The following is a 24,384-nucleotide window of genomic DNA, read 5'->3' on the forward strand; positions in this document are numbered from 1 at the left end:
TTGCTTATGACAGTGGCTTAGGTGTTTGTTATCACAATTTAACCTTCTAGACAATGTAGCCAAACATAAAGGCAAATAGTATGTTGGGATATATTGTTAGGTGTGCATAATTAAAGCCAAGGGACTTTGTTAAAATTGTACAATGCATGACTAAGACCCAAAATGCATTTTAGAAAACTGTGCACAATATAACATTATCATGTTGCAAAAATATGTTGCTTTTCAGTGGAGCTGACTGTGACGTAATGGTGCAAGTGGACAAGCAGCAGAGAGTAAGTGAAAGATTCAGAATTGCAAATCTGGATCCATAATCAAGCTTAAGACCCTTTCAAAGCTATGACAGGAACTATAAAGTGTAAAATGCTCCTTGATAGGTAGTCTATAGCAGTTTCAGGAACTGCAGTAGTAGTCATGGCTCATTAATTAATACATGTCAGCAAAAAAAAAAACTGTCAGCAAACACCATTAATTTTCTTTTATATCTTTAGCAGACTGAGGCAAGTTTTCCACTATGTTTTGTAAGTACTTTGCTCCAGCTATCTTCGCATCAATCTGGACACTTTACCCAGTGCTGATGAGAAGCAGGACTGTAATATGATGCTGCCACCACTATATCTGGGCACTGTATATTGTGTAACCTCATATTGTGTCTGAGTCCTGTCACTATTCCTGAGTATTCATCATTGAACTGTGTGGTTTTAAAAGTCTCTGCTCTCCAAGCTATGGAACTTTTTTGCAACCTTTAGACCTTCTAAGCCAAGCATTGCCTTCTTAGGTAAATTTGTTCATTTGTTCATTTGCTATTTTGAAATTTAACATTTTAATCCTGGATGCATTTAATATCCACATTGACTCTCAACAATCTGGTCTGAAGTGCTTGGATTGGCCTGGTGGTACACAGTCTGTCCGTGCTCCAGCTCCCAGCTAAGGGCACATCTTGAATCTAAGCTTGTGTCCATCCACTGTTGGAAATTCATCCACTTGGGCTGTTCGTTTCCATCGTTTGCAATCTGTAAGCTTTTGCTGGTAACAATTGGGTTTCTAGTTTCCACAAGCAGTGCGATTGGCGAACGCATTTAGCCATGCCCCTTGGACCATACCTACACCATCTACCTCATTATGATCTCTTATTTATTGCACATCTCCAGTCATTGTTTACACGTTTGCATAGTTTACATTCAAACTGTTTACTTGTTTACTTGTACATTGTCTACTGTTTGTTTGTATATTGTCTTGATGCACTGTTTACACTTTGTGTTTTTACACTTGTTTTACAATCGAGAGACTTTCTGTCAATAAGAATTCCATTGTACCAGTACATGTACCGGTTACATATGGCAATAAAGTTCAAGTTCAAGGTAAGAACGTTAGAAGAGTTTCGACTGAGAGGAGCGCAGGTGATCATGTTTTCTGATTCTGCTCTATCATGCTCTTCTGAGAGTCTGTAAGATCAGAAGTTCAGTAGCGCTCTGACACACACCTGACACCCTGGACACTATCTCCTGTACTCACCTCACCCCTGGGGAGAAGTATGGAGACAGTTCCTGGTGTTGGAACGCAGGTTCTGTGTTTCAGACAAGTGCTCAACTTTTGTTTCTCATATTATTGATAATAATCACAAAACTTCCGAGATAACTGTCTTCCAGCATTACCCGACTGCTCAAGCCCTGCTGTGCTCTCACATCACCTGCATCACCTCATTCATGCAAACCTTTGTGTAATGGAACAAGTGATAGGTTTATTCCATGCTGAAAAAACAAGAAAGTTTCGGCCGTGGAGCCTTCTTCACACCAGCTTGGAATAAACCTATTACTTGTTCCTTTGCAGCTCCCCACCTGAACTACTGCAGCCTACACCTGCTGCGACCCACTATGCCTTCCTCCAAATCTTTTTCTAGATCTCTTCGTCATACCTTCTCTTCCTCTCTGGGCCACTTGCCCGCTTCTCTCACTAAACCAGCATTCCGTCTCTTCACAGCGATCTGTTCCAAGACCAGGTTTTCAAACCACCTCCTATTCCTTTACAGATGTTGTAGACATAATATCATCCCTAAAGGATTTCACCTGACACCTGAAGAAGGCTCCACGGCCAAAACGTTGTGTTTTCTTTCTTCTCTTTTCAGCATGGAATGAACCTATTACTTGTTCCTTTGGAGCCTACACATGCTGACGCAGCTGCCCACCTGGACTACTACAACCTTTCTGTAATGTTTCACAGCCAAGCTTGATAACATTGAACACAACTTTCTCTCCTCTCCTCTCGCCCCACAGCACTGCCTCTCTGTGTCCCTGACCTTGCGGGCTCTCCTCTTTCTCACTTCACAATCCTCATGCCTGCAGTCTTTCTGACCTGGCACCAGGCATGACACCCCCTCCCTGTCTGTGGACCCCACTCCCTGTGTGCGGTTGACTCTTGTCTGTCAGCCCTCTGCCCCTGGGTGTTTAATATAATGGCACCCTGAGCTCCAGCGTGCTTGCATCGCAGCTGCACTCAGGCCAGTGCCAAAAGAACCTCAAATGACCTTGAATGATCTGCATAATTCTCAGCCCACGTCTAACTTGCCTTTTCTCGTGAAAGTATTAGACCAAGCTGATACAGGGCAACTAAAATATCATCTCAGCCTAACTAAATTTTCCAACCTGTGTTCTTGTGCAGTCTTCAAATAGATTAAATCTCGCTTTGCTGAATGTAACCTTTTTTATTTTTGTTGTCAATTTTTGTTCTAAGGTTTGATTGATTACAACATTTGCTAATTGTGCCTCAGTGCTGTATTCTGTTCTATTTTCTATGTAAATGCGAAAAATAGATGCTCAGATCTGTGTTCACCCTAAACTATACCCTGAGGTAGCTGTTTTGTACATTTTGTTAAGGCCATGTTACTGGGAACCTCTCATTAGTTACATGAGCATTAGCTGTATCCCTGTCCTCTGACATGGCACCAGGCATGACACCTCCACACCTCACAGAGTAACTGACGCAGGAGTACCCCAGAGGCCTGGGGGCTGTGTTTGCTCGTGTTATGTGTGGAATGTCAGCATTCACTGTGTCTAAAGAGGAGTAACTTCAGTTTCAGTCCAGAATGAAGAACGAGGGCAAGACCTCCAACTCTGGATTGATTTTTGAACCTAATGTTCAGAATATTGTAAAGACTTCATGTGTTTATCTCTTCAAGGACTGATTACAGTAACAACCTTCTTACAGGAAGTAAAACTACACTAAATATTTCAAAGTGTCTTCAGAACGCACACGAGTGGACACGTCACTCCTGACCTGGAGTCCTCGCACATGCTTCCTGTCAGGTTTTGAGTTAATTATAAAATTGACTTCTACTTACATTCAAGTCTCTACATGGCGTGTCTCCCCAGCGTCCCGACAATATATTATCTGTTTACCTCCCTCCACACAACCCTCACTCAGCTGATTGTGGTTTACTGTGTGTTATCACCGGCAACAGGGCCTGTTGCTGCTGTACCGCAAAGCTGAAACACTACTCCATCACATGTTTTTGTTGTGAAATGAGATGTGGTGGTTGAGCAATACTCCATTGCAGAAGACTGGAAAGGCTACAAATGAAGTCCCCCTGCAGGGTGTATCGATGGCAGTGTTTTTGTAGAGACATTGACTTCACACTGCGCTACGTTGTGACTAACTACAGCCTCAGTAGGACCTTCAGAATGAACAGTGAAACACACACCAGAGGACACAAGGGGAAACTGCGTGGAAGTGCTTTTAAAACTGAGAACAGGAGGCACTTATTGACACAAAGTGTGGCGGGAGTCTGGAACAAGCTTCTCAGCCATGTGCCTGAAGCTGGCGCCCTGGCTTCTTTCAATAAACATCTGAATGAGATCCTTTCTCATTCAGATTTAATTGATGACCTATTAACTACCGCACTGGCTAGATGGGTTAAATCTCATGTGTAACTGTTCCTGCATTCTGATCACAGTGTGAGATGAAGTTTGTCAGCTATGTGCTGCTGATCGGGCGTCTCCTCATACCCCAGATTCCTCAGTGGGTCGAGTGCAGGTGACCTAAATAGGCCGACACGCAGCTCTGAAAGTACACAAGGCGACCGAGCTCTGTGATGCGAAATGTACAGAAGGAAGCAGGCCGACGTGCAGCCTGCTGTTTCCTGCGCCCATTGTGACACACAGGGACTTTATCAAGTCGCATTCTTCTGGGCTGATGCTGACATTGTTAGAATGCTCGCCCTGCGCTGTGCACCGCTGAGCTAGCTGCGGTGTGCGAGAGCTCCAGAGGTTATCCTGTCCTGCCCGGATCCCTGCAGACTTTAACTGAGTCTCTTCCGTCGATCTGTCGAGATGATCAGATTCTCTTCCGACTGAAGGCACTTCTATCACTTCAAGGGCGGAGGCTTCCTGAACCGCAGAACAAATTGACACATGTAGACCTGCTAGAATTTTGCTTATTTTTCATTTAAGCATTTATTTAATTTAAACACAACATTCAATCACATGACCACCTCGTGGTCTGATCTCATCACCTCTCAGAAGCTCAACAGCGTGAGGTGGGAGACTTTCAAGGAAAACCAGGATTCTGTTGTAACTAATACTGTTGGATCAGTAGGTGGCGCTCTTACCTATGGACCAGAATTTCCATTTCCCAGTGTGTTGTCCAGGGATGCTGTGCTGCAGGGGTACCATCCTGGGGATGAAACATTAAACTGGGGTCATGATTACTTGGTCGTTAAAGATCCCGGCACGCAGTGCGTTAGAGTACTGGTGTTAACCCTGATGTACAGCTTCTTCCTTATTCCTTATTATTTTTACCAATTTCACCCAAAGTATCTTATATTTTCACCCATGTCTACAGGTGGGTCCTTTACTGGAGTCATGCAGGTGAGGCACAGCAGTAACGGCAGTGTCTCACCTGGGATTTGAACCCACACTCCTTCTCCTGACTGCTTCTCCGTGTCACAGAGTGACTGACGCAGGAGTACCCCAGAGGCCTGGGGGCTGTGTTTGCTCGTGTTATGTGTGGAATGTCAGCATTCACTGTCTAAAGAGGAGTAACTCAAGAGAAAAGTACTGAAACCATCAATTGTGCAAGTATTCAGACCCACTTGCCACACCCTGTACACCTAGAGGGCGCTCTGCTTCTGTCCTGTTCCTAGTTCCCTGTGATTGTTCGTGTCTTTCTGGTGTGTCTTGTTGTGTAGCCTATTTACTTCCTGTGTCTGCTCTGCTCCTGGCTCAGCTTGAGGGTACGGATGTCCTGAGACCCGCCTAGCACCAGGTCGTCCCACGTCCGTGGCCTGAAGGCATAGGTTTCTATACCAACATCGTCCGACCCCCTGAGCCTGGGCTAACCCCCATGTTGCTGCTTTTACCGCTACGCATAGGGTCTCTACTGCTCTCCTGGCCATTCCACGGCTTGCCCTTCCGACACCCCCGACTCCCCTGACCTCAGCATTTGGAGGAAACATCTTTGGCAGCCAACACAATGGCAAGTCTTTGTTGGGCAAGTCTTGACCTCCTTCGCTCACCATCCTGGTGCGATTTAGTCCCTTCTCTCTTGGTAGATTTGCTCAAGCTCCGTCAGGTTCCTCGGGGATCACCGATGGGCGGTGGTTCTCAAGACTTGTCACAGATTCCCGGTAAGATTCGTGCCAGGACTTCATTAAATAAAATTTAACGCCACTCGTGACATTTACTTTCTCTTAAACCACTCCCGTATAGCTGTGGCCTTGTGCTTAGGATCACTGACCTGCTGGCGGGTGAATTTTTGTCCCGGTTTTAGGTCTGGAGCAGGTTTTCCTCTAGGATCTGCCTTACTTTGCTGCATCAACACTCCCTGTGGATGAGAAGCAGACCTGTAACGCACTGCTGCCACCACAACACAGTAGGGAGGGTGTTGTCTGAGTGATGCACTGTGTTGGCTTTATTGTACGTCAGGTTTGCATTGGAAACCAAAAAGTTCCAAATTTGTCTTCTTTGACCACAAGCCCTTTGATGAGCAGTAGACACGTTAGCAGTATCAGTTGGGCTTTTTCTTGTAACTCTATTTGGGATTTGAGATGCGTTTTTTTTTCCAGTTCCGTACTGTTATTTGTGGAGTGACGGGGATATTGTTGACTCCTGGATATTTTCTCCTGTCTCAGCCACTGACTGGGCTGTGTCGCTCTTTCAGAGTCACTGCTGGCCTCACAGTGGCGTGTCGAACCCGTTTCCTCCTGGCCTGGCTGCTCAGTTTGGAGTGGAGGCTTTGTCTAGGCAGTCTGGGTGCCTTCCACCTCATACTGGTTGACTTCACCATGCTAAAAGAGATAGTTGGACTATTTGAAATGCTTTTATCCCTTATACCTTATATATTTGAAATGTTTTTTTTAATAACTTATACCTTTATCCTGTGCCTTTATACAATGTTACCCCTGAGTTGTTTTGAAAGCTCTTTGGTCTACATCTTTGCTTGAATTTCCCCACCTGACTGCGAGAGCTTGCAGAGGGAGGTGGATCTGTTGTGAAATCTTGTGAGCCGCTATTACTACAGACAGACAAAGCCAGCTTAACTAATTGTGTGGCTCATTAAAGTAATTTTGTTACAAAAATGAATTTACGTTTTCCACAGCAAGTGTGTACTTGTGCAATCCTCGTGTCTCCACTTTTCTTTCACATTAATGATCTGTTTAGTTCAGTTTTTTGATGCTTTGAATGTATAAAGTAAGGTGTGCAGGTAACACATATGAATTGTTTCTTCAAAGAGTCGTGACTCATGAGTGCAGCCTGCAAGGGTCATAAGTCCTTTTGCAAGGCGTTGTATAGAGTGAGCAGAGATGTTGCACCTACAGTACTATATCCAGTCCAAGGCGTTGCAAAATCTGGCATATCGCCAACCAATGTCTGACATTTCGAGACATTTTCCGCAGCAAATTCTATGGGCGAGGTGGGAACAAGAAGCGATTTTCTTGAAGATAAACATGTAATTATTTCACGAGCAGTTCGCAGACAAGTGAGCGTCGCGATGTAACGTGCACGATGATGCCCAAAGTAAAGAACTACGAAATCAGCTTTTATCGCTAAACTCTTTAATATTAGATATTAAAAATGAACTAAACCCGTTTTTCCTGGGAGGTCTCCCATTCCAGTACTGGCTGGACGCAGCCTAGCTGAGCTTCTGAGATCTGACAAGATCGGGTTTCAGCCTGTGCCGCTCATCGGCATGAATTGTTGACGTTTAAGTACAACACCGGTTTCATTAGGTGAATTTCCAGTTCAATACAAAACAATACAAAATCTTCAGTTACAAAAGGAAAATCATATGCATACAAGTCTGCGACCTCAGGGCGCGCTAGAGATGTCAGTCTTTAAAAATGAATGTACTGTACGTGCCTGAAGAATTACCAGATCTATCTGAAAATGTGATAGTTATTTCAGTATGATTCTGCAATATCCTACCTGCGGGTGGAGGATACAATTATTATTATTATTATTATTATTATTATGGTAGCCGTGGTGGTAGCAGTAGTATTGAACTCACTTAAAAAAGGGATTCTAATTTCACATTGATCGATCACTATGTGTACTCCGTAGCGAATGGAGTAACACGATCTCTCCTCGCCGCGCCGGTTTGCCCAATGACGATGACGAGCGTTTCGTTCTGTTTGCAAAAAAAAAGAAGTAGCAGCGAGCTGGGAGGGGAGGGGGGAGGAGGAGGAATGCCCGGCGGTTTCGGTGTCCTACACACGCACAGGCGCGTATATATATACTGTACACACACGCGTCCATGCGCGCAACCCCTTCGCGTCTCTCCGCGGCTCTGCCCTGCCCACCCGTCCGGCCGAGGGGCTGTCTGACTGCTGCCTGGGGTGTCGGCGCTGCACGGCGGACAGCCGGGAGGAGGCAGAGAGCGCGGTCCGCCCTGGCAGCCTCGCTCGGGGCCGGTGTCGAGACTGGGAACGTCCCGCCCATGGTCACGGTAAGGCACACGTGTAGCTCTGCCTTTCTCCGGGGCGCGCCGCTGAAAGCGGACATCAGCCGGGAGAAAAGGCAGGCGGCTTGGGAATCTGGCTAAGGGTGGAGAGCAGGAAGCGTCCAGTAATGCGCTGGCCGGCATTAGAGTAACTACATCGCGTCCGGGTGGACTGTACACTGAAGAGCAGATGGATGGATTCGTTTTTTCATTCGGTGCGCTTTTTGTGATTGATTTTGTTTGCTGTTGTTGTTGTTGCTAGTCCGGGATAAAACGAGGACCGATGTGTCGTAAGGGTCGCCGGTACCTCCCATCACCAGGGCTGGAAAGTTCGGTTTGGGATAAACGTGCTTTTGCGCCCGGAAAGATCTACTGTACAGCATGTCAGTGCGGAGAGAGAGGCGAAGCGCGCCTGTACGTACCGCAGGGGGGTGGGGGGAAACACAGATGATGAAACGTTGTATCACTTCATTTTAGAGGGAAGCAGATGGGTGAGGCAACACAGATATCGCAGCCGGAAAGCAAAAAAAAACCAAACAAAAATAACCGCTGCCGCTGGCGACTGCCGGCGACTCCGGTCTTCTGGGATGCGCGGCGCACAGACGCGGAAAGGCGGCCGAGCCAAGTAGCTCGAACTCGCCGCCGCTGTACCGACCGGCTCCCCTTCGCAATATTTGACAGGAGTTTGAATTGCGGGGTCAGTGATACGCCCACTCCCCGCAGTCATGCCGGTGTGTAGACTCCCTCCCCCCCCCCCGGCGATGCGCTGGTCCCCGCCGGGCAGCGTGAACGCACCTGGGCGTATTAACGCGACCACAGCGCTGCGTGTTCACAGGGGACAATAATTTGCCCTTTTCTAAGTAATTGTTTTGGGGGGGGGGGGTTTCCCCCCGACGGGATGAGATCGACGTTTGCAATGTCTGACGTTTTATCTGAAGAGGAGCGGGAGGGGGTAGTTGTGATCGCGGTCGTGTCTGGGCAATAAAAAATAATACGGGAAGGGGGGCGCGCCTGTGGTTGTGAATTATGAGGCGAACACGTTGTCCCCGCAGTTGTGGCAAAATGCTCACATCCTCGGATGAGCTCATCCCCTGTAGACTGCATCCTCTGCACTCGAGGTGCTTGGTTTGCCTGCCTCGGCTAGCTCGTTATAGCACGCTGCCTTGAGCTCAGTCCCCGCAGCTCGGTTTAAATCGCCTCCCTGTGACCGTCTATGACATCTTTTACGACAGAATAAAACGCAAAGGGACATGGCTGGTTGCACAGTTACACGTGGGTTGGTTGGTTGGTTATTGAGTCTCTGAATTGCCACCCACCATCACCCTCAAATTTATGTGTGAGTATGAAACTATGAAAGTGTGACTTTGCCCCATGATGGGCTGGCGTCCTGTCCAGGGTGTGTCCTGCCTTGTGCCCTGTGCCTGGATCAGTATTGTTCCTGTGTGTGTATACGTGTGCCCTGTGATGGCCTGGCGTCCTGTCCAGGGTGTGTCCTGCCTTGTGCCCTGTGCCTGGATCAGTATTGTTCCTGTGTGTGTATACGTGTGCCCTGTGATGGCCTGGCGTCCTGTCCAGGGTGTGTCCTGCCTTGTGCCCTGTGCCTGGATCAGTATTGTTCCTGTGTGTGTATACGTGTGCCCTGTGATGGCCTGGCGTCCTGTCCAGGGTGTGTCCTGCCTTGTGCCCTGTGCCAGGATCAGTATTGTTCCTGTGTGTGTACAGTATATGTGTGCCCTGTGATGGGCTGGCACAACTTGGCTTCAGCAGCTCAGTAGCATGTAATATACTGTATATACATTCATTTCTTTTCCTTGTGAACCTCAGTAGAGAGGCCTGCGGATGCAAACAAAGCCCCCAAACACACTCAGTTGATTCAAGCGGCATGGCTGTACATGTGGTCTTTATCACCTGCAAATCTAACAACAGCAGCTTCACGAGGTCGGTCCAGCCCATACATGGAACAGGGCTCTTCTTTACCGAGTAGGAAAATTCCTTTGTTTTTTTTTTTTTTGGTAACAAATACCAATAAGTAAACACCTTCTGAATTGTGGGAGACAGCAGCTGTGAGGAGGCAGAGATGCGGTCCCCTGTCTCACTGTATCCCACTGGCCTGTCTCTGATATGGGGCATCTCCTCCCGGAGTCCGCTGTTGGAGAATGCTGGTGAAAATGGACTAGGCTGTGTGAAAATGACTTGTAGCTCTCAAGTAGGAGCCCTGAGATCTCCATCTCCATCTCAGTTGGGACAGTGAAAGAAATTCCTTTGAATCCAAACCACCACCCTGATTAGTCCGATCAGCTTTCACCTGTTTGCGTGCAGCAGCTCCAGTGAGCTTGTGGACTTGTAGTTCCAGTTTTTTTTTTAACGTAAAATAGCAGCTCTGCAACCTGCTGTGTGTTGAAGGGGGGTCGTGTTAAAACATAAAAAAGGTTTATGCAGACGAGAGGGGGCCGTTCGGCTCATCGAGCCCTTTTGGCAGTTAGTAGCTAAGTGACACAGGAATCGCACCTATTTGTTTCTGGAAAGAAACCAGGCTTCAGCAAGATGGCTGGGTGACTTGTTCCACACTCCTACTACCCTCTGTGTAAAGCGGTGCTCCCCTCCCCCCTCCGTTTTAGATGCACTTCTTCACAGTGTCCACCGGTGCGATCTGGTTCACGTTCCGTAGCTGACTGTGATGAAGTCTGCTGTGTTGGCCATTCGTGCCTGTGAGGGTGCTGAGAGCTTGGATCAGGTCCCCTCCTGGGGCTCTCGCTGCGGCCCTTGTCTCATTCATGCTCACTCGAAAAACGTTTAAGCACGTCTTTTAAAATGTCGGTTTTAATCACACGATGATGTCCTAATAATGTGTTGCTCTGAAAGAGCCTTCTATTATATGTAAAGGAACAAGTGATAGGTTTATTCCATGCTGAAAAAAAAGAAGAAAGAAAACACAACGTTTCGGCCGTGGAGCCTTCTTCAGGTGTGTGAAGTGGGTGACCGAAACGTTGTGTTTTCTTTCTTCTTTTTTTCAGCACGGAATAAACCTACTGTATTACTTGTTCCTTTGCAGCCTACGCATGCTGACGCAGCTCCCCACCTGTTCTATTATACAGTATGTGCCCCATTGACAGATGATGTACCCATACCCATTTTCTAACCTTGTTCTGGAGCAAAATTTCTTGTTTCCTGAAATATGCAAGTGTATTGAGTGTAACTGATGAGGGGAAATATGTCTCATTCATATCTGTTTGCTACAGTATGTGGCCATCTTAAGTTTCTGTGTGGCATTAGTCTAGGGCTACAGGAATCATGCAGGGATGAAGGAATTCTACACCAGAGAAAAACTTTATCAATAATACCCTTAAAACCATATTTCATTTAAACCCGCCTGTTTTTTTATGGGCTTCCTATAAATCAATAAACTTATTTTTTTATTAATATTGTTTCAGAAAGCATTTCACGGTTTTGAAATGGGTCCTTCAGACTGCGCTGTTTCGTAATTGGGCGGTTTTACCGCTTTAAAACCGGATTGCTCGAGACAGTTAAACGGCCGTCTCACGGCGAGAAATAAATGAGGAAATCTGACAGGAAAAAAAGCTCTTCCGAAGGCGCCTGGTTTTAGAAGAATGAGCTGTCAGAATGAAACACCTAAAAAAAATCAAAGAGGACTGTTTTCTGGAGCAGTGAACTGCCAAGGTCTTTCTATTGGAATAAGTACATTTGTAGTGACCCGTAGTGACAGATTTTAAAGCAACGGACTGTTTATTGCAAATGCAATAAATATTCCTGATGAGCCATAAAAAAGGCGATATGCTGCACCGAGCTCCACAGCACGTGCAGCGCTCCCGTCGTCTTCACGCGCCAGCGGAGCGCACGGCGCAAGCGCGGTTGGGCATCTGGGAGGGCGAGTCACGACTCCGTACAGCTGTACTGCCGAGACTGGCATGGCAAATCCCCAACATCAGGGGAATGAAGAAGAAAAAAAATCCCGAGGACGGACCTGGCTGAAAAGCGACGATCAATGGTCCGTCTTTCTTTACCGCTTTCATTTATCTAAGGAGGCGGTCGGAGTTAGTTCCCTTGAAGACCCAGAGACCTGGCACCCAAAAGTATCCGTGTTAAAACCTCCAAATGAAGAATGGAAAAAAAAAAAAAATTAAGCAAAACAAGACAATTGCAGATGTTTAGAAACCTTACTTTACTTGCTAAGTCTTGCAGACAGGATTAGTGCAGAACTAATAGCAGAATTTGATGCTATTGGCAGTCCCAGATGAGAGCAGAGTAGTTAATAAACGGCACCTTTATTAACATATTAGCATCATTGCATGTCAGACTTTAAAAATCATCCGGGGGTGAGTCTCGAGCAAGATCACGCGATTGCCGTTGTTTGAGAGTGATGTACAGCTGTGGAATTAATTAATTAGACAATTGCTGCAATTCAGGTCTGCCGTTTGTCCAGCAATGACACCAGTGATGCCTGAATCAGAGTTAATCCCGCCTTGTTACTCGGCTGTCTGGTGTGTTTCAAGCCCTCCTAGACACCTTCATCATCTCCATCATCATTTTAACAGTAGAAATAATGTTTCTAATAGAGGTCTGTGGCAGTAAGGGCAATTATTATTATTTGGAGAAAAACATGCTTAAGGGTTTAGAGAGCTGCTACTGTATCAGTGCTGTACCATATGTGCTCATATTGCCACCAGGATGGGTTAGTAGCTGTATTCTGATTAATGGATTACTGCTGCTGTCTCCACCTGAAAGTCTGACCCCAGCTGAGAGGCTGTTTTGATGGGCTTTTGAGCTGTAGCTGACAGCTGACAGTTTGTGTTTTTTCTGTTTGTCAAACGGAGAAGAGTTTGACTCTTCAGGCACATACTGGGCATTTTCCATTTTAGTAGTTACATTGGATAGATGGGGTTACTGGGTTTTAACTACACAAATCCCACACGAATGGTGATAGGTACTGCCTGGAGCTATTCTGGCTCTGTTTAAGACACCACTGGCTGTCTGACAGTTTATTGTTAACTGATTCAGGAGAGTTTACCAGCAGGAGTTTGCATACCGTCTCTAGTTTCGTTTTTGTTGTTAAGTAATTATATATTGTGTGTATAATACAAAATCTCAGGAATGTGAGTAAAATAAAATACAGTGAACGCAGGAATAATAAGTAAAACGCTCACCAGCCAGACAATAAAAGTCTTATCGTACAGCTGATGTTTTTCAAGGATTAAGGCCTTGACGCAGAGCTTGTCCAGCACTCAGCTTCAGAGACGATAACCATACTGTTTTCCACTCGTTTCACAAGAGATGATGACAGTTGATGCACTTGTTGCAAAACAGGGATTTTCTACCTCGGAAAGAAACGGGCTTTCAAAGGGCTGTTTCAGCTCCACAGGCAGGAGCAGGTTTGTGGCTCTGTGTCTCCTGTGCGAGCACGCTGCCTTTCCCTCCTCTCACGCCTCACGGCGCCAGTCCCTCCTCCCTTCCCCCTCGCTGCTTTCTGTGATCGAGGAAGAATTACCGAGCTTTGCTTTGGCTTGGCCAGCCCTCCCCCCCGGGACCTCACCGTGCAGGGAGAGCCCTGCAGCTGGCCTCCGCCCGCACCAGGGGCACAGCCTGCTCCTTAAGAGCTCGGGCTGATGCGCCGTGGCCCGAAGACATCACTGCTCTAAAGAATCCCCATTCGGGACCCTCACCACGCACAGCTCTCCGCCTGTGCCTTCTGTGATGATGACAGGAACCACAGGGAAACAGGCTTGTTAAAGACCAGCGGTGATGTTCGTTTTTCTGACCACGGCAGAGTTGTCGTCCTTATTCTGCCACAATGCTTTCACGAGTTTTATTAATAATTGTACATCTTTATTAATTATTAATTGTGTGTTCGTTACCCGGATGGGTCTGCTATTCAGTGGTGGATGGAGTGGGTCTCCTCCTACATGTGAAGCACTTACGTGTACAACAGGAGGAGTACACAGTACTAGAGGGCTAAAGGAGTATACTAAAGAATGGGGTGGACCAGGACGTACTGGGGAGGACTGGGATGGACTGGGGCGGACTCGGGTGGGCAGGGGTGGGCTGCTCCACCTCCCTGTTTCCAGGGACCATGAGTGGAAGGAATAAAGAGCCTACAACACCTTTCTAGGGCGGTAGTTGGCGTTTGAGGCTCTGTGCATTTCATGCATGCATTTCACGTTTCAGCACAAACGATCACTTTGGTTTACTTGCGCATAAGAAGTAAGAGAGTAGGATCAGTAACATACTGTAAGAATGGCTGCAGAGGAGAGGAGCCGCTCAGCCCATCTGGCCAGTTTGGTGGGTAGTAGCTAATTGATCACAGGATCTCGTCTAGCTGTTTCCTGAACGATTCCGGGGTATCGGCTTCAGTCACAGGGCTGGGCAGCTTGTTCCACCTTACCCAAAGGGTGTTCTTGGTTATTAATGCACTTTGACGTGGCTTTCACGTGTGCCCACTGGTTCATTTGTCTCCGTTCATAGCGTGTAGAACAGCGCAGCGCAGTGCAGTTGTTGCAGCAGCGAGGTCTAGCACGTGCCTGCCTTGTGAAGAGGGCTGCCGACAGTGGAAACAGAACGCATGGTGTGAGACTGCTCCCACGGCTCTGTCCGTGTTCACTGGGGACGCAGCAGCTCCGTCACTGTGACGCTGCAGCCCTGGAGACATTCTGAGTCATCCTCCTGCAGATGCCAGGGCTGGACAAGAGCAGGGAGCTGCTATCTTCCCCACCATGGACGGGTCGATTCCCTCCTTCCCTATCGTGTCACTCAGCCTTATCAATCGCCACCCGTGCGAGAATCTTCACATTCACTACAGCACACCTGCTGCTCAGGTGCAGTGCACTGAGTCTCGGTACAGAAGGGTGGGAGTTGAAGCAATGATGAGATCTGGAGAAAACTGTGAAAAATATTGAGTGACGGGCGTAGTCAATCAAGGGTTAATTCCTGAGTGAGGGGTTCACAGTGTTGAACACTGCAAATCGTGGCTGTCACAGGCCTCGTCTCTGCTGTTGAATTGCCCTCACAGAGCAGTCGGCTCCCTCCCGTCTCAAAAATCTGCTCTCTTGAACTCATAAAAAACTATGAAATATGGAGAGTAATTCAGTGTCTGTGACTTACCCGTTTTCTGATGTTTGCCTGGTATTTTATGACTTGAGTACTTTAGTGTGTAGACGAAGGAACACAGAGGAAATGTCTAGGAATATTTAAGCCAGGAAAGAGCTGCAGATTTTAACTGCATGACAAATGACCTGTACTCAAGTCTAATGGGGGAACAGACAGCATGCTCATCAAAATGTGTCTGAATGAGAGATAAGGCTTCTTACAATATGTGCCAGAATCTCTGAAAAAGGATTTATTCGTCAAAAACAATTAATTACCTCTTGCACACTTAGCTACTCTCTGTTTGAATTTATTATAATGTAAATGTCTAAGCACCAAAAATGAGTTTTGAAACTACTATTCATTTTTAGAAATGAATTTTACCATACTGCTGCTCAAAATCTTTCTTACATCCAGAACAGAAGAAGAATAGCTCCATTGGGCAAGTCTGGTAACTAATTAATAACTAATAACTAGTTGCTAATTGGTCCAAGTAGTTAGTATCAGCTTTAACATCATGGCTGGGTAGCTTGTTCCAGACTCCCACAACCCTTTGCGTAAAGCAGTGCCTGTTTCTCTCCATTTTTAATTCGGTGGAGGCTACACTGCGGCAGGGGTTGTAGGCTGCCGGCGTTTAACTGCACGCCCCAGCCTGCAGAAGAGACAGTGGTGCCTGAAAACCAGCCGCACAAAGAGGTACAACATGCGCAGGGCAGTGCCTAGCGCAGGGCCTGACTGTACTGCTGTACTGCTCCCTCTCTGCTGCAGAGTGCCTTTCTGGTGGTAGATGAAGGTGATTCCAAGGAATCAAACTCAGGAAGCCTTGTTTTGAACTGGCGTAGACGTGGAATAAGAACTTAATAAACAGGATGGCAGCCAGACCCCTCACTGTGCTCTTAGTACCGCAGTGGGAGTCCGGATCTGGTTTTTCAGCAGTTGGTTGGCTGATCTACTGTAAATATTCCTGGGTCCTTCCCACCTATGTAAACAACAGCAGCCACAGCTCTGTGTTTTATGCGTCTTCCAGTGAGAAAGGCCAGTGGGGCTGCTTAGTGGTTGTGTGTGTTTTCTGAGGGCTGGGAACAGCTTTGTTGAGAAGGCACCAGGAGAGTTCCCTGCTAAATGCCTCTGCTCCTCCAGCTTTTTAAAGTATCTGGGGAATTTTTAATTCCTCTAAGCATTAATAACTTAAACCCTTGAATAACCACCAACGCAATTGAAATTGCTCTCAAGGGCTGAAGAACAAAAATGCTTGCATTCATGCTTGTTTTCTCCTAATTTCATGTGGTATAGAAAGTCATGTAATACATTTTTGCTTCAGACAGGAAGAATCAAGTTTCTGGGATGTTCTGAAGGCCGTATCCAATTTTTTGGTGGTCCCCCTGACTCCTGAAGTGCAGTCTTCTGGCAGCTGGAGAATCCCTTATTCCAAAGGGCTCTTCAACCTTCATGCAGTGCAAAGGCTCGAGGTTATTGACCTCCAAGCCCACAAAGCCACATGCCGGAGGAGAATGTGCTGGTGTTCTAATACGTGCGTGAGAGCAGAGGAGTAGATCAGCCAGGCCCATCAGTACTCCCCAGCTCACACACCAGACCAGCGCGTAGGTGTTCACTGCAGCTTCTGAACGCTGAACAGCTCTTACCCCTGCGTAGTGAAACATCTGACAGAGTACCATTCTCTGTTGTATGCCAGCACCCATCCTGTTCCACTGAGAAAGACTTCCTGTTTGTAGGCTTCCTGTGTACAGAGATGAGTCTTGAGAATGACTGACCCCGGAGGGGAGGGACATCACCATCGGTTCGCAGTCTGACTCGTGCGGGGTGCTTGTAAATTCCGGGGGCGCTGGCCCTGCTCGGGTCCTGCACGGTGAACAACCGTGTTCTTCGGCTGTTTAACAGCTGGAGAGGATTTCATTTTGAGTTTTTTGCTTCTAATGGACACATTTATTCTCTGACCCATAGCCAATCAGGGGAGGTCTGTAAAAATGTCATTCACATTCAGGAAGGTAGCTGAAGGAAGTGGCTTCTGTCGAGATGAATTGTGTCTGATGCGTCCTGGCGCGTCTGGGGATGAGAGCGCTGGCCAGAATCAGTGCGAGTTACTGGCTGCCCTAGTGAAGCTCGGAAGTCACATGACTTGCTGAAGGACACTTCACATGAAAAGCCATGTTTTTTACAGTCTGGTATTCTGCCTTTTCATGCTGTAAAATGCAGTTCCTTCTCAACAATTCAAGGGCTAAATTGAAAAATCCATAACTGAGCATTGACAGTTCAAGGTATAGCAAATATTAGTTTTAGATTTTCATTTTAGCTTGGGGATCAAAGTGATCTTACAACACTGACTACATATAAGTCATAAAAACTCCTCTAAATATTTGTTCTCTTTTTGAATATACAATAGGAAGCTCCTTAAAGGTGTGTTACGTAGGTCCTGACTGTGGGAATCGTATGATTAATTGTCTTGATTGGTACAGAAAGACTCTGACGTGTAAAATTTCAAGTTACACCAAGGGCGGTGGAAGTATGGAACAATGGCTTCTTTCACATCACTGGATGGCGAAATAAGAAAGAATTAAAAAATGAACAAGATAGAGGGAGAGAATGACAGACTCATTTGTAATCATGCATGCAATTGAACATACATTGTTCTACGAGACAGTAAACATTTATATTTTGCAAATGAAATATTCTCAGGCATCTTATTCCAGTGGTGATATCTTCCTGCACAAGTTAATGGTATTGAGAAAGACCTGTTTGTTTCCTTCACCATATTCTAGTTCTGGTTCTGGTGTAGAATTAAATGTGTCTGTAGAAAGGTTTTCATTCTGTAGACCCCTGAAAGGTTGGTAAAAGCCATGTTTTAGAGTAGCCTGCAAGTATTCCTGTCCTTACAGGTAGTGGGGATCCCCTCCACCACCACCAGTGTGCAGCCCCACCTGGATGATGCGACAGCAGCCATAGTGCACCAGTACACTCCCCACACACCAGCTCTCAGTGGGGAGGAGAGCAGAGTGATGGAGCCAGTTCAGAGATTCTGGAGAACTCTCCCCTGTTATCTGGCAGTTAGCTGTGTTTACATGCTGTAAGATGGCAGCAAGCTTTACCTGACATCCATACAGCTAAGTGCTGCCGTTGTGGTTTGTGTGAAAAGATGAGAAATGCCTGGGTCGGTCCTTTCCTATATCAGGTCTGTGAGGGCTGTTTAAGACTTACGGAATTCAGATCACAACGCACTGCAAAAATTGCTTCACCTGCAGGATGCACATTTCTAAAGATGTCTGGGTAACCTGCGTGTGCTTCCTTTCTGCTGCTTGGATGCTTTCCTGAGGCGTAGCTAAGAATAGACTTTCACTGACACAATTTCAAAAACAAACTGCATTTCATGTTCATGCTGTAAAGGTGAAATTTTGGTACTAACCATTGACTGTATGCAAATTCTTGACAGCAAATTTTTAATATTAGTAAATTAAAACTCTGGTATAGAAAAAGTTACAAATGAGAGGAGCCAATCAGCCCATCTGCCCTGCTTGGTAGTTCTTCCCGGTAGATCCAGTTTCTTATCGGCCTCAAGCACATGGGTGGATATCTTGTCACGTATTCCCACCCTATGGTTATACAGTATATAATTGCCTCCTGATTTCTGTTTTAAATACACTTCATGTAGTTTGTTCTACATTATTTCCCATAAAAGAGCAAACAAGGCAGGAGAGCACCCTCTGGGCTTGCTTTCCACATGTGTGACCGTCGCAGTTCCGCGCGGGCCCGTGCCCTCGCCGCTCCACCCTGCCGGTTCGTCCTGCGACACCTGGGGCGCGAACCCGGGTCTCCGGCGTACCGCAACAGGGCACCAGCCGCATGAGCTAAAGGAGACCTCCCCCAGCCCAGGCGGCTGAGGACCCTGCTACGTGCAGGGAGGGCGATGACGTCACCGTATCCGAACCAGCTCCGCTACACATGTGCTCCTGCCCTCTGCTATCCACGTTAGCACTCACACAGAGCAACAAGCTAAAACAAGCTAGCACTCACACAGAGCAACAAGCTAGGTTAAAACCCTGGTATAGGAATGGCTACAAACTTTAAAACAAGAGCACTAAACACTCAATCTTTACTCATGAAAGGGTTTACTATGTGACATTTCCATGCGGTTTGCATGTGTTTTTGCATCAGTAGCCTATGTGTACATGCCATCATTCCTTTCCCCTTCACCAGTGCTTAATTCCAGGGCCTTGCCTTGCAGATTTAATGCTGTTCTTTGCAGTAGCAGGAGATGCAGGTGGGCAGGTAGGTTGTCACACTGAAACACCCTCCGCTCTCATTAGCAGCCTTGCAGAGACACGGTGTGTGTGTCGTGCACACTCTGTGTGAGATAAAATGAAGTAGTTCTCATTTCAAAATGGACAAAAGATGTTTTAGAAATGAAGTTTGCTCATAAGGCAAGGTACTGGACTTCAAATCCTACCTTCTCCACAGCAGGGAGTTGTTCCTACAAGCAGCTGTGTCACATCAATACTGCAGCTGCTTCACTGATTGTGTAGAAAGTGGACCACGTGAGACGTTCAGTAAAGTATCTCCGGAGGGATTGCACCTTTTGGCGTAGTTTTTTTTTCTTTTTCCTTGATAATTCATATAGCAATTTTAGTTTCCTGTGATATTTTATTATTATTTCCTATCTACTGTACCTGAGCACTTACAGTACCTTATGCAGTAGGTTTTAAAGCACTTGATGAGCTGGGCCCAGTATGACACAGGATATCAGCACATCTTCAACAACAGTTACGCCTCACACCAAACACTCAGACTGCTACGCTCTGATGGATTGATTATGGATGGTCTAGATAGATCAGGGGTTTTTGTGAGATCATGGGGGAAGCAGCAGAGACAAGCATCAAGTCTGATCCGAACGGTTCTGAATGACATGGAGTGCAGCTGCTGGCGGTGCTGAACTTCAGACTCGGCCCTGCGGGAGGCCGGCTGGCTCTTTTGCCCCAAAGAGTTTTTGCCCATGGCTGACTGTCTTTCTTGTTTGTGGAATCTGTAAATCCCGGGATGAGTTTACTGCCCCTCGGGAAGGTTATGTGTGAAAGGACCTCATTTTCACTGGCTGTCATGTAGAGTACAAAATACTTTATGCAGCATCTGAGTCTTCATCTGTGGCAGAGTTAGATGTTTCTGTTTTCCTGTTACGGACTTGGAGCACTTAGCTTTAGTTTAGGAAGCCACACTTTTACTGCAGGCTGCGTGGAGTTCACGTTAGATAGAACGTTAGTTAGATCGATTCGGGGATAAGGTCTTTTTCCCCTGTGGGACTCCACAGTAAAGGAGGTCTTGTGCCGAAGCAGAGGGGAGTCTCGCAGAGCTTAAACCTTGTGTCGTGTGTGCTGTGAAGTCCACACCCTGCTAGTCTAGACTGCTTGAAATGTCATGGCTCCTCTCCTGTGCACTGTGGCCAGGGGCCTGTATGAGCTCTCCTCAGCATAGAAGCATTGCCAATTTAAGCTGTAACAACGGTGGGACATGTACTTCATTTCAGCTTGGGATGAATTTCCTGTCAGTGCGAGAGTGCGAGAGCTGTTCTCATTACAGTTTTTTTAGGCTGATCAGAAAGACAGGGGAAGGCCCAAAGCATCCTAACAGAGTTGCCTCATGGAAATGTACAGTACTCGGATAAGAACGTCAATTTTATTTGCATTGAGAAAACAAGGGGGTACTGTTCTATAGCACAGGAACAGCTCTAATGAGGCGTTCACATTAGGGCGGAGCGGGGGCACTGTGGCTGAGGATCTGCGCCTGTGGCTGGAAGGTTGCCGGATCAAATCCCACGGCTGGCAGGGGAATTCTACTCCCTTGGGCCCCTGAGCAAGGCCCTTCACCCCGCTGTACAATGGCTGACCCTGCGCTCTGACCCCCAGCTTTTCTCCCTGTCTGTGTGTCTCAGGGAGAGCAAGCTGGGGTATCCTAGTGCAAGAAATTGTATATGGCCAATAAAGTGATCTTATCTTACTGTTAGCTGTTTCTGTAAATAAAAATGACGTTCTTATCTGAGTACTGTACATTTTCATGAGGCAACTTTGTTAGTATGCTTTGGGCTTTCCCCTTTCTTTCTGATCAGCCTAATCAAACTTCCTGCTGTAACAAGGCCCGTTAATTAACCATTCTGAGACCCAGAGTTCTGCTATCAGTGGAAACAGCACTTAATCATGTCATGGAAAATATGTACAAATAGTATGAGACTCAGCATCACACAAAAGGCTTCCAGTGTCAAATGTCAACCCTGCTGTAGTCTCACTGTTTGGAGACATTTTAATTTTGTTTGATTCAGCTGTTGCATTAGTACTGTAACACACAGTAACTGTTTGCACACTGTCAGGCCCTCAGCCACAGTCACACCACGATCAAGCCCACAGTCAGGCCCACAGCCCATGGTCAGACCCACAATCGGGACAACAGTCAGACTTGCAATAAGGCCCACAGTCAGACCAAAGGCCCACAGTCAGTCCCCCGATCAAGCCCACAGAGCCACAGTCGGGCTCATGGGAGCCATCAAGGCTGTGACTTCACTCGAGACTCGTGCCCACCTGCACTGATGCAGCCTGGGAAGGACACCTGATGAGGGCTGTCTGCTATTCCAGGAGCCACAGATTAGAGGTTGTTAAGAAATAAAGTTAAGAAAGGAGTGGTGTTTCTGTAATCTCTGCAGCCTGACCTTGGACCCACTTGACTCCCAGAGCTGATTGCTTCCTCTTTACAGGCAAACAGTGTCCCAGATTTGCCTACAGTAACTGAGGCCAGCTCAGCTGTGGAAACCCGGTTGCGATGCATCTTTAAAAAGCTGCTCTCTGTCTGTGGCTTGTTCTGTTGGGGGTGTGGCTCCAGTTGTTTTTTAAATATTCAGTACAGAATGGTGCAACACAAAACTTCGCTGTTGTATTTTACTGACCAAAACGATAGTGCCTAATTGTCAGGGGAGCCAAAACGATGCAAGGCAGTGCAGCGACAAAAAGGGCAGGGCTTCAGCAGATGAGATTCGGATTTTTTTCAGGATTGTTGAAATGATGACTTGACAGTAATTCTCCATTTGGCAAGATTAGCCCTCCCAGCTATGCGATCACAGTGACATCTGTGTTGAGTGCTCTCGTGAAAACCAACCCTCTTCTGCGGTCCAGAGTGCAATGTGTTTCATTTCTTCAACATGACATTATGAAGATATAAGGAGCGCTTTTCGGGTCTGGAAGGGATGTAGGTCACGCATGCAGGGGAGCAGGAACTCTTTGCTATTGAAATCGCCTTGGCTGGAGGGGCCTGCTCTATCTTAATCAGTCGCCTAGCTTAAATTAAGTCACTTGGCTACATGTCGTGTTTTACCCCTCAGAACTCACCTTGCGTTTCCTGAGTGAATAAACCAGGCTCAGTCACGATGCAGGACAGGGAGGCACAACTGTTACCCTCTGGTGGAGTTTGTGCTCCTGTGTCAAGCAAGAGCTGGGGGTGACCAGGGCTCTGCTCTGACGTGCTGTAGGAGGCGTCATTACCTGAGTAGCAGAGGGGTTGTGAAGTGGCCTGGGCTCGTCTGTGGTGGCAGTGGGTATGAAGACCCCCGGGGAGTCCCGAATATAAAAGGCCAAGTTACGCTATGAAAAGGAACTAATGGGAAAGGTCTATGAGGAAAGCACCTCATTGCTTGAATCCTTGCAGGATTGCGGGGTGTGCGCTTCTCTGCCTGCCCCAGCCATGTGAGGTGAAAGCTGTCTTGACGCCAGTTCAGCCAGACATTTTTTAATCGAGCGGACGTTGTGGCTCAGTAAAAATATCTGAACTAAGAGAATAATTATTCAGATTTCTCTGGACGCCAGTGTAAAAACAGAACTTTCTTTTCTGGCGAAATTAGTGTTCCTCGTGTGTATTGTAAGAAAATGAAGTGTCAGGTATGACAGAAGAGGCACCGTGGCCAATAGGTTGTGTTTCCTTCTTTCTTTCCAGTGTGGAATGAAGCTCTACTTGTTCAAAGCAGCTCCCCTTAGCTCCAAAATCTGTAAACTGGGTCTGCAGGAAGCTCGTGGAGTCACTGGGACAGGGCTGTCAATCCAAGCTCCTGGAGGGCTTAGTACAATCTGCTGTTTGCTCCTGCTCGACAGTTAACCTCATTATTTCTGCAGTTAGACATTTCTAGGATTTTTCTTAAGGTCTTTTACACTGGACTCCTCGGACGATTCACTTCTTTACAGGTGCAGCTACAAGTAAAGCACCTTGGAGCCAGGCTCAAAGTCCAAGATTATGCATTTAACTAACCCTTCGCTGGGCTAGGGGCCTCTGCACCAGGACATGGGCCTTAGCTGTGAGGTCACCTGCCATCTCCTGCCCCCAGTGTTCGCTGTTGTGGTAAATGCTCACGGTACTGCGGGTCTTACCCTGGGCAGGGCTCGGGTTTCCAGACCCTGTATTTGAGTGCCTGTGGGTGTTTGGTATGGGGGTTTCCCGGTGTTTGTCGATGAGTATCCTTTCTGTGCCAAGTGGGGAAGGCATCCAAGCATTTCTGACTGAAGCCCTGCCAAAGTGCAGATCCTGTCGGAATTGGCTCCACATCTGTTAGCCCGCGTGAGTGCAGATACTTTAAATAATTTCTCTCATGAGTCCCAGACATTTTGCAAAGATTGCAAAAGACAGAAACAAAATGCACAGCTAACTGCACTAATTGCTTTCTCCCATTTCCTAACTTTGTTTCAGTATAACCTGCACCATCAGTGACATGTGATGTCATGTTTCTGAAATGGCCGGATATTGCAGATGACTGCTAGCCCCTGTTACTCAGACATTTCCTCACACCAGAATGCATTTCACAAGAGAGAAGCCTTTGCAATTAAGAACTTGAAACCTGGGTTAATCGTCATTAGCAGAGCTAAATTGCTGTTCCTCTAAAAAGCAGCAGGGCCCTGGGTCTTGCTTATTGTAGCTAGTTCAGACTATCCTAGTCCCATCGCTGTGATAAACCTTGTAAGTGCACATTTTAATGTTTAATGAATTCATATCTATTCTAATAATACAACACAGGAAATGTGACAAATGAGAGACCACTCAGCACATGTAGATCTTTTGGTGGCTGGTTGCTTTTTGATCAGAGGGTTTCATTCAGTTGTCTCTTGTAGGTCTCAAGGCTCAAAGAGCCCCAACAGCATGGCTGGCCAGCCTGGACAGAGTAAATTACTGGAAATGTTGTTTTTTTTGTGTGAATCGGAAATGTCATTATCAGTACTGTCTGAATGTTACCAATCATGCTCCGACTATTTGTTTATGGGTCCAGGTAATTGATTTTGAAACTACTTGTCAGACCCTTGCCAAATTAATTGAAAGAAAGCAGTTTGAACA

At 46.7% G+C, this 24,384-nt stretch overlaps 1 protein-coding gene across 1 annotated transcript in view; it reads left to right on the plus strand.

Moving 5' to 3' along the window:
• The first annotated feature begins 7,698 nt into the window (after positions 1-7,698).
• LOC148829952 (fatty acyl-CoA reductase 1) overlaps positions 7,699-24,384 on the plus strand; it is an 82,263-nt gene continuing 65,577 nt past the window's right edge. The window contains exon 1 of the mRNA XM_088922618.1: positions 7,699-7,935. The gene's annotated coding sequence lies outside the window, so the exon portion shown is untranslated. The remainder of the gene's footprint in view (positions 7,936-24,384) is intronic.

This window comes from Atractosteus spatula, chromosome 8 (genome assembly GCF_055471065.1).
Source record: "Atractosteus spatula isolate fAtrSpa1 chromosome 8, fAtrSpa1.hap1, whole genome shotgun sequence".
NCBI classification, from domain to species: domain Eukaryota; kingdom Metazoa; phylum Chordata; class Actinopteri; order Semionotiformes; family Lepisosteidae; genus Atractosteus; species Atractosteus spatula.